The sequence below is a fragment of the Apium graveolens genome, chromosome 8 (assembly GCF_009905375.1).
Source record: "Apium graveolens cultivar Ventura chromosome 8, ASM990537v1, whole genome shotgun sequence".
Taxonomy (NCBI): domain Eukaryota; kingdom Viridiplantae; phylum Streptophyta; class Magnoliopsida; order Apiales; family Apiaceae; genus Apium; species Apium graveolens.
Window position 1 is genome coordinate 147,884,756 of NC_133654.1, and position 9,009 is coordinate 147,893,764.

The window sequence follows — 9,009 nt, forward strand, 5'->3', positions numbered from 1 at the left end:
CCACTTATCATCCCAACAACCGCAATCATCCTAACTTCAGCTGGAGCAACAATCAGAATACGGTGCAACAACCTTATCAGCCATACACAGCGAAGCAGTATAACCCTCCTGGTTTTCAATAACTGCAATATGCACCAAGGCAATAACTCTAACTTCAGCAGCTACGCCAATATAATGAAAAATATGAATTGGAGGAGTTAAGGCTCATGTGCAGGAGCCAAGCAGTTTCTATCAAGACCTTGGAGAATCAAATTGGGCAGATAGCTAATGCCTTGCTGAATCATCAACCTGGCACACTTCATAGTAACACTGAAGTGTCAGGAAAGAGGGAAGCTAAGGAGCAGGTTAAGGCAATTACATTGAGGTCTGGAAAGGTTGCGAATCCTGAAAAATCTAAAGTTCCAGAATCTGAAGTTGTGGCTGAAGAAGAGGAGCCGAAGGAAGCAGAAGTGGAACCAAGGAAGACAGATGTTGTCAACACTCCTCCTGAGGGTAATACAGGGGAAAAACATGTATATCATCCACCTCCTATTCCTAAGAGGCTGCAGAAGCAAAAGCTGGATAAGCAATTTGCTAAGTTCTTGGAAGTTTTTAAGAAACTTCACATCAACATACCTTTCACTGAAGCTCTTGAACAAATGCCTAGTTATGCGAAGTTCATGAAAGGTATTCTCTCTCGGAAAGTGAAGCTCGATGACTTAGAGACTGTTGCTCTCACGGAGGAATGCAGTGCTGTGCTGCAACAAAAGTTACCTCTAAAGCTTAAGGATCCTGAAAGCTTCACTATTCCGTACACCATTAGAAAAGTGTCATTCGACAAATGCTTATGTGACTTGGGAGCTAGCATCAACTTGATGCCTTTATCTATCTTCAAGAAGCTGGGGTTACCTGATCCAAAGCCTACATATATGTCCTTGCAGTTGGCCGATCGCTCTATTACATATCCACGAGGCATTGTGGAAGATGTATTGGTCAAGGTGGACAAAATCATATTTCCTGCTGACTTTGTTATTCTTGATTTCGAGAAAGATAAGAAGATTCCCATAATCTTGGGAAGACCTTTCTTGGCTACTGACCGAACCTTGATTGATGTGCAGAAGGGTGAGCTCACTATGCGAGTTGAGGATCAGGATGTCACCTTCAATATTTTTAATGCCATGAAATTCTCTACTGATGAAGATGAATGCTTTAAGGTGGAATTGGTCAAATTTGTGGTTACTTCATAATTGGATCATGTGCTAAAATCAGATGCCTTGGAGAAAGCCTTATTGGGGGATTTAGATAGTGAAGATGATACAAGCCACCAGCAGTTACAATATATGAATTCTTCTCCTTGGAAGCGAATATTGGAAGTGCCTTTTGAATCTCTTGGATTAGAGGAGCTGAAAAGTTCTCCAAAGCGCCTCAAACCATCTATTGAGGAAGCTCCTACTCTTGAACTTAAGCCTCTGCCTGAACATTTGAGGTATGCATTTTTAGATGATGCATCTACTTTGCCTGTTATTATTGCATATGACCTTTCAGGTAGTGATGAGGAAAATCTTTTGAAAATTTTAAGAGAGTTCAAATCGACAATTGGATGGACTATAGCAGATATCAAGGGAATCAGCCCTTCTTATTGTATGCATAAAATTCTGCTAGAGGAAGAAAGAAAGCCTACTGTTGAGCAACAGAGAAAGCCTACTGTTGATTACGGCACCAGTTATAATTGTACCTTATTGGACTGAATCGTTTGAAATGATGTGCGATGCAAGTGACTCTGTCGTTGGTGCAGTTCTTGGGCAAAGGAAGAACACCATATTTCATGTGGTCTACTATGCTAGTAAGACCCTTAATGGTGCTTAACTAAACTACACTACTACTGAGAAAGAACTTTTGGCTATTATTTATGGTTTTGAGAAGTTTTGATCTTATTTACTTGGGACGAAGGTGAAAGTTTTCACTGACCACGCTGCCATTCGCTATCTCGTCTCGAAGAAGGAATCGAAGCCTAGATCAATTCGATGAGTTCTTTTACTTCAGGAGTTTGAGTTGGAGATCAAGGATAGAAAAGGGACCGAGAATCAAGTCGCTGATCATCTCTCTCGTTTAGAAGATCCAAGTGCAACTTCACAGGATAAGTCTTTGCTTAATGAGTCTTTTCCCGATGAGCAATTGTTTGGAGTCCAAGCAAAAGAATCGTGGTTCGCCGTCATTGTGAACTACCTTGTGAGAAACATTATGCCTCCAGTATCGTGTAATTATTGTTGCTAATAGATAATTATTATATGTATTCAGTATCTATTCTGTGAATTATTTGTTAAGTGTTAAATGTGTTTGGATGTTTAAAAATATTATTAATTGAGTATTTCAATTTTTATATGTTCCAAATAAAATATAGATAATTGTCATATCTTCCTAATTATTTTTATATTGATTTATGAATTTATAGGAATCATATGGATTTTATAAAATCTTTTTCCAGGTACTTAAAATCTATTTTATAAAAACGGGAACCAACCAACGTCATCCGTTTTTACATTTTTAGAACCCGAAACTCTTCCGAGAACTCATTCCTAACCTAATTGCAATATTCCGAGCATTTTCCATGTTTCGACTTTTTCGATCCAGCGTACGGTTTGTCCTGCGCAGGTCCCGGCGCAACATTTTTGATACAATATTCGTTTCGGTAAATCAATAAAACTCGTATTTTCGATAAACGAGAGCTTTTTATTAAACTATCACAATTATCACCTCGTAATACATGTAACCAGGCGCTGAGACCAAGACCGCAGTACAAATAGTATTGATTTGGATAATTATTTCGAAAACAGGTACCGTTTGGATCAGTTTTTATAAATAAACGTACCATTTTATATATGGAATGATCCAACGGGATACTAATTTCCCATAATTATAAATAGCCTCTACCGTATTTTATTTTGTACCGGAAATCATTTGCAAACAGTATTTACAGAGTTTTTACAGAGAAAATACTATAATTATATTTTGTTTTTCGTAATCAAACACAAATTCGAAGGCGTTATCGGTATCCGATTTTCGCGTACATATACTCAAAACGAAGCTACTGAAATCTAGAATCCAAATATTCCATCAATTTCAACCCAGAAACATCAGGTGATTTCCTATTTAATTAATTATATTCGAATTTATTGGTATTTAAATTATGAATTTTTCTACGAGAGATTGTTTGTATGATTTGATGATTGTATGTTGTAGAGCTTGTTTTCCTGATCATTTGGGTATATTATACTCTTGATTTGGTGTTCAATAACATGTTTAATTTTGGGTTTGATTCTCAGAATTTAGAAATTAGGGTTTATATTACTTTGAATGTTTTATATACGATTTGGGGAAATCTTTGTTAGGGGTTTTCAGTCGATCTTGATGGGTTCTTTGTGTTCCTTATCAAATTTGCAATCGAACCATGTATTTAGATATCACAAACGATTCCTGATAAGTACGGAGTTGTCTTTTAAAGTTTTCGTCGGAGTTTATGTCGATTTCGGCCGGAGGTTGTGTTCCAGACATGATTTGTGATGATTGTTACTTGATCAGTGTTTCTGGGAAGGCTGTAAATGAATTCCAACCAAAACCAGACCAGAACGTATCGATTTGAGCATTAATCGGGGTCGCTGGAGCTTCCCGACCTCGCCAGATTCTGCAAAATTTCCGGCGGGTCTGGGTTGTTCTTGGCAACCCGATTGTTGACCCGTTTTGTTTATATTTTTGACCCGGTTTTGATCTAAAAAGTTCCTAAATCAGAAATATTTTTGGCAGATTTGCAAATTAGTACGTGGAAGTTTCTAAAACTTTCAGGAACTGGATTTCTATTTTAAAATCTTTTAAAAACTGGATTTCTTTTATAAAATCATTTCCAGAATTGATTTTTATTTTCAAAAAATTCCGAAAATTATTTATTTTAATTCTAAAATTTATTTTTAATTTAAAAATAAATCTGAATTACTTAATTAATTAATTTTAATTAATATTTAATTGATTAATTGATCAATTAATTTAGATATTAATTGATTAATTAGTTTGATTATTTATTAATTGATTTTAATTAATTATTTAATTGAATTTAATTATTTATAAATGATTTAAAAATTCCGAAAAATAGGTTCGAGCTTTAAAATAGTATTTTAAATTGTTTTCAAGGCTCGATAATTATTATAAAATTGTTTTGAAGCCAGAATTGGCCAGCCGAATCTTGTTTATTACTCCGAAACTGATCCAACGACCCGTTTTAATTCCGAAAAATGTTTTAAAAATCATTTTAAATACCCGAAAACTTGTTTATGACCCGAGACTTCTTTATAAATGATATATCATTAATTATGTGACGTGCTATGTGTTATATGTGACTTGTTGGTTGACTATCGGTCTATATGTTCGATGATTACTTGTTTATAGCGTAACTTTCAATCCGTTAATCGGATTTGGGTAAAACGAAGGGTAGATAGAAGTGTATGTCGAATAGAATCATATGAGTTAAATATTAATAGATACTTATGATGCCTAGTAGAGTAAGCAAGGCATAGGAAAGAGAAGCAGGTGATCAGAAAATAGAATTGATATGTAGAAAATACAGCAAGTGATCAGAGGATAAAAGCGAGGCATAGGAGAAGCAGACGAGTGATTGTTGAATGGAGTCATTAGACAAGTACAAGTGAAGTTAAAATCGATTATGATAAGGCAAGTACTTCTAAACCTTTTTCGAGATATAATGCAAATATTTCTAAACTTTCTCGTAACATATTGTTAAGTGTTCAAAATAGCTTTGTTTTATGTTGAAAGTACTTTGAATCCTTCAGCCTTGAACCTGAGCCACATCATTTGATCTTTGAGCCGTAAGCCTTATTCTTTGTGAATCATTTCTTGTTGATTTACCAGATACTAAACCACAAAAACATGATGCCGCTCCACAAATATATATCCATCATATCCCAAACACTGGAACAGAATTGTTTACACATATTGAAACTTTTATACTCAACCATACCTTGTAACATCAAAGTACTAAAACCTTGTAAAAATATTATTTATCTAATACCCGATTATCCTACAGGCTGGAGGCCACTTCTTTTATAAACTTTGACATACCCTTTTGGTACCCATGAATTTTCACCATGCTCTTATACAAATGTTTTATTGTTATTGATTATGATCCGGTTTTATGAATTATATTGTTTATCATATTGAACTGCTTTAGAATTGGATAATTTTCTTTATGTGGACCAGATTCGTGGTCAGACCATTTCGATGGTCAAGTTAGGCCAATGTGTGCCTTGGATACAGTAGTTAGAGCAGTGTTGTGTGCTTTGCTCGGGGTTAGTGTGTGACTGATCAGCAGCCTAACCTTGGTTTTAAAAACTTAAAATGAATATCCAATTCTATTAGTTGTTTAACAAGAAACTTGATTCCTTTGAATCATCTCGTTTGATCATTGTTTAACCTCAGTTATTGATAATATGACTTGCTGAGCTAGTTAGCTCACTCTTGCGAATCTTTTTATATATTTTACAGTTAAGAAGGATATGGATGATAGTGAAGTTCTTCAGTCCAAAGTGCGAGCTAGGATTCCATATTATGTTGGATCGAGCTAGCATGAGCTTATCACAGTAGTGAGATAGTAAGATTGTAGGAGTAATCTCATTATCAGTTGTAAGTTAAATTAGTTGGGATTTGGTACGTTGTAATAAAAGTTAAGGTTGTGGCTTATTTTCATACTTTAACCTGTTGCGATCCGTGGTTATGTAAAGCAGGGTCATTGCAAATAATATTTCATATACAGGTTTATATATTGTATATGTGTTGTGGACCCCAAACTTCTGACCCGGGTCTGGAGGGCGCCACAGGTTGGTATCAGAGCTACAGGTTATAAGTCATTGAAATAAGCCTAGATTGTCGGGATTGGGTAGAGGGTTGGGATTAGGAATAGGAAATAGAAAGATAGGTCATCGTGAGGTTGAGTACGACTGTATAGTAGGTCTCCGGCACGGTTCGTGTTGCGATTCAGGATTCTTAACTAGCGACGTGATATTTCGGCAACGGCAATGGCAGATCCTGATTTCCCTACATCAACTGATCATTTGGAGCTTTCCGTTTAAGGATCGTCATCTTCTCCCAGATTCGATTTGTGCCTTGTTCCTCCATCAATATTAATGGTATTACCTTTTATTATGACAATTGCGCATCTCCAAGTTATTTAACGCTATTCTATTACCTATTGATATGAGACGACCTATTTAAGAAACGTCCATCTGTTTATTCTTGTTTTACTAGACATCGGCTGTGAGTGTGTCCTTGCAATTTACCCTACACCGTGTCCTATACCCCAATTTAAAATCTGTTCAATGAAACAATTGTATTTATGAGGATGGATTCGAGAGCTGCAGTAAATGGTGAGTATTGAGATACAAATTAAGGTGAGAAGGAGTTTAGAAAGAAGATTCAAGTGTTCCGGAGGATGGCTGTCATCAGGTTACAAGAAGCTATTAGTAAATAGGCCACTTATGACTAGCTTGTGGAATGGAGTAGATAAGTGTTGAAGAGAGAGTTAGAGGAGATTAGGGATCTGAAGATTTCTTAAAATTAGAAAATGATGTTGTAATGATGTGATATATATTTTAACAAGATGATATGAAATTAGCTGACTTGTTGGCTATTGGATAGTCTGTTCCACATAATGATTGCAAAGTGGTTAACGGGAGTACTACCAGTATGGGAGCCTTAATGTGAAGCTACGAATAAGATAACGTGCAACGACAGTGGAAGTTTTCATTGATTAAGGAAAGTAATAGACCCAATGAAGGAGAGGAGATAAATGGAAGTAAATGGACCTTTGAGTGATCATTTCTTTAACTTAGAATCTGGTCATAAGAAGGACAACAACCAACTCATACAGTAAGGAAAACCGGAGGTGTGATTTTCAAAATTTTCAAAATTTTAAACAAGTTTTCGAAAAAGATTTTTCCTCACAAAATTTCTAAAAGCCTTTTTGAATAAAATAAGTTTTAAACCTTGGTTGTCAAGTTACTACTTGAGTTTCTTGTTTGTTAAAAGACCCGGATTACCTGGAAGGATGTTGTTTCAGACTCAGTATTGTTAATTCGGAGAACGAGGTAACCTGCGATTATGAAGAAGTTAATTATTCCTAACAGCAAGGTGCAAGTATTGTCTGATAGGATTAACAGCAGAACCAGCGTATGGAGTAACTATTCATCCAATTACTGGGATTATCAGAGTTCGAAGAATTCATTGATTTAACGGAAGCCTGAGCATGACCGAAGAAGATTGAGAAGATTTCCAGACTTTTCTAAAAGAAGATTATTATTAATAAAAAGATCGCTATATTTAATGATTCATGGTTATTCCAAATTAAAAAGCGGAAACTCAAGGTTATCTGATAAGAATGCCATTATGATCGAATTGTTAAAGTATTATACGTGTAGGTGCGACGTTAAAGACGCGAGACTTAACAAGTAAGAATCTACCATAATGCTTAGTTGCGAAGGCATTTTAGCATACTTCTAAAGTTGTTATATGATATCATTGGGATATGATCGATCAAACTCGAAAGATGAATACAAGTGAAATGTGGATGGTGACCAATGGTATCATTCTTGTCCTCAACATTACAGCGTATATTCCTTTTTAATTCCTAAAAATGTATGAACTCCTTTTCTTAATAAATTCTTTCTGATGATATCAAAATGGAGGATTTTGCATTCCTTTCAAATTTAATTGTTCCCCTCAAGTTTTGCTTTCTGATTGGGACAAATAGTGTTATGATGGGACACTTTGTCGGAATGACGAAGAGTCAGGTGGAACGCCACCTAATCATGTGTTGTATGCCATACGGTATGAAAGACTGGCCATCTTAAGTACCAATGTGGTTGTCTCATTCATATTCAAATCATTACTTCTTCTTTCTTTTCAACTCTAAGCTTATTAAAATTATGAATCCTTCTAGTTGTTTCATTGTACCGTTGTTCTTTGCGAGAACTTTTCAAACAGAAGTCAACGTATTATACACCCAGCGGGCAAAGTCTCATCTACTTCTCATGCATGGAAAGGAAACAAGGGCATATGGTGAGAATTTCAAATCACTGGCCCTAGCCAGGGATGCATTACGAGTCAAGGGAATCTACTTCAATAAGGAATGCATCTCCGAGAACGAGAATTTGCGATTTTCCTGAGAAATATGTTATTTAGAATATGGATGTGATGACGTGGAAGATTATTGCGGATACCTTATGCGTTAAAGTATTGAAAGATGTGGGAGCAATTTGATCGTATATCTCTCAAGGTTTTATTGATAAGATGAATTATCATGTCGAATCAATAAGTTTATGACTAAAGGACTAGCAAGTTAAGAATATGCAGTTATTGAATAAGTAAGTACCAATGGCGGAATCGATATTTCTGGCAATAAGTTGTGAAGAATTGATATCATTTGAGATAAGAGGATTTGACATTATTCTAAGGAGTGGATTAACTATTCAAGTGTGATGCCCAGGTAGACCGTCGTGATGGAAGATAGTTCTGAAGACGCCAAATGAGAACATGAAGAAGTTTAAAGGACAAAGGAAAGTAAAGAACTTGTTAAGAATGATTTAAGATTACAGTGACCAAAATATAAGTGCTCTGGAGATTATAAATAAGAGTCAGGAGCAAACCGAACTTGAAGATTTTACAGTCTCAAGATATATTTTCAGACGAGTTACCAATATTTCCTTTAGATAAAGAAAATGCGTTTATGATTGATTTAGCACCTGAAATGAAGCCAGTGTCCAAAGCCCCGCACAGAATGGCACCAGATAAAATAAAGGAATTACCAGAGCAAACGCAGGAGATAATTAGAAGAAAAAGCAATTGGACCTAGCGTACCCCCTAAAGTGCACCGACACGATGTTTTAATAAGAAAGATGGAAGTGTGAGATTATGTGTTAGCGAAAGCTCAACAAGTTTACTCTCAAGAGCAGATATATGTTACCTCGAACC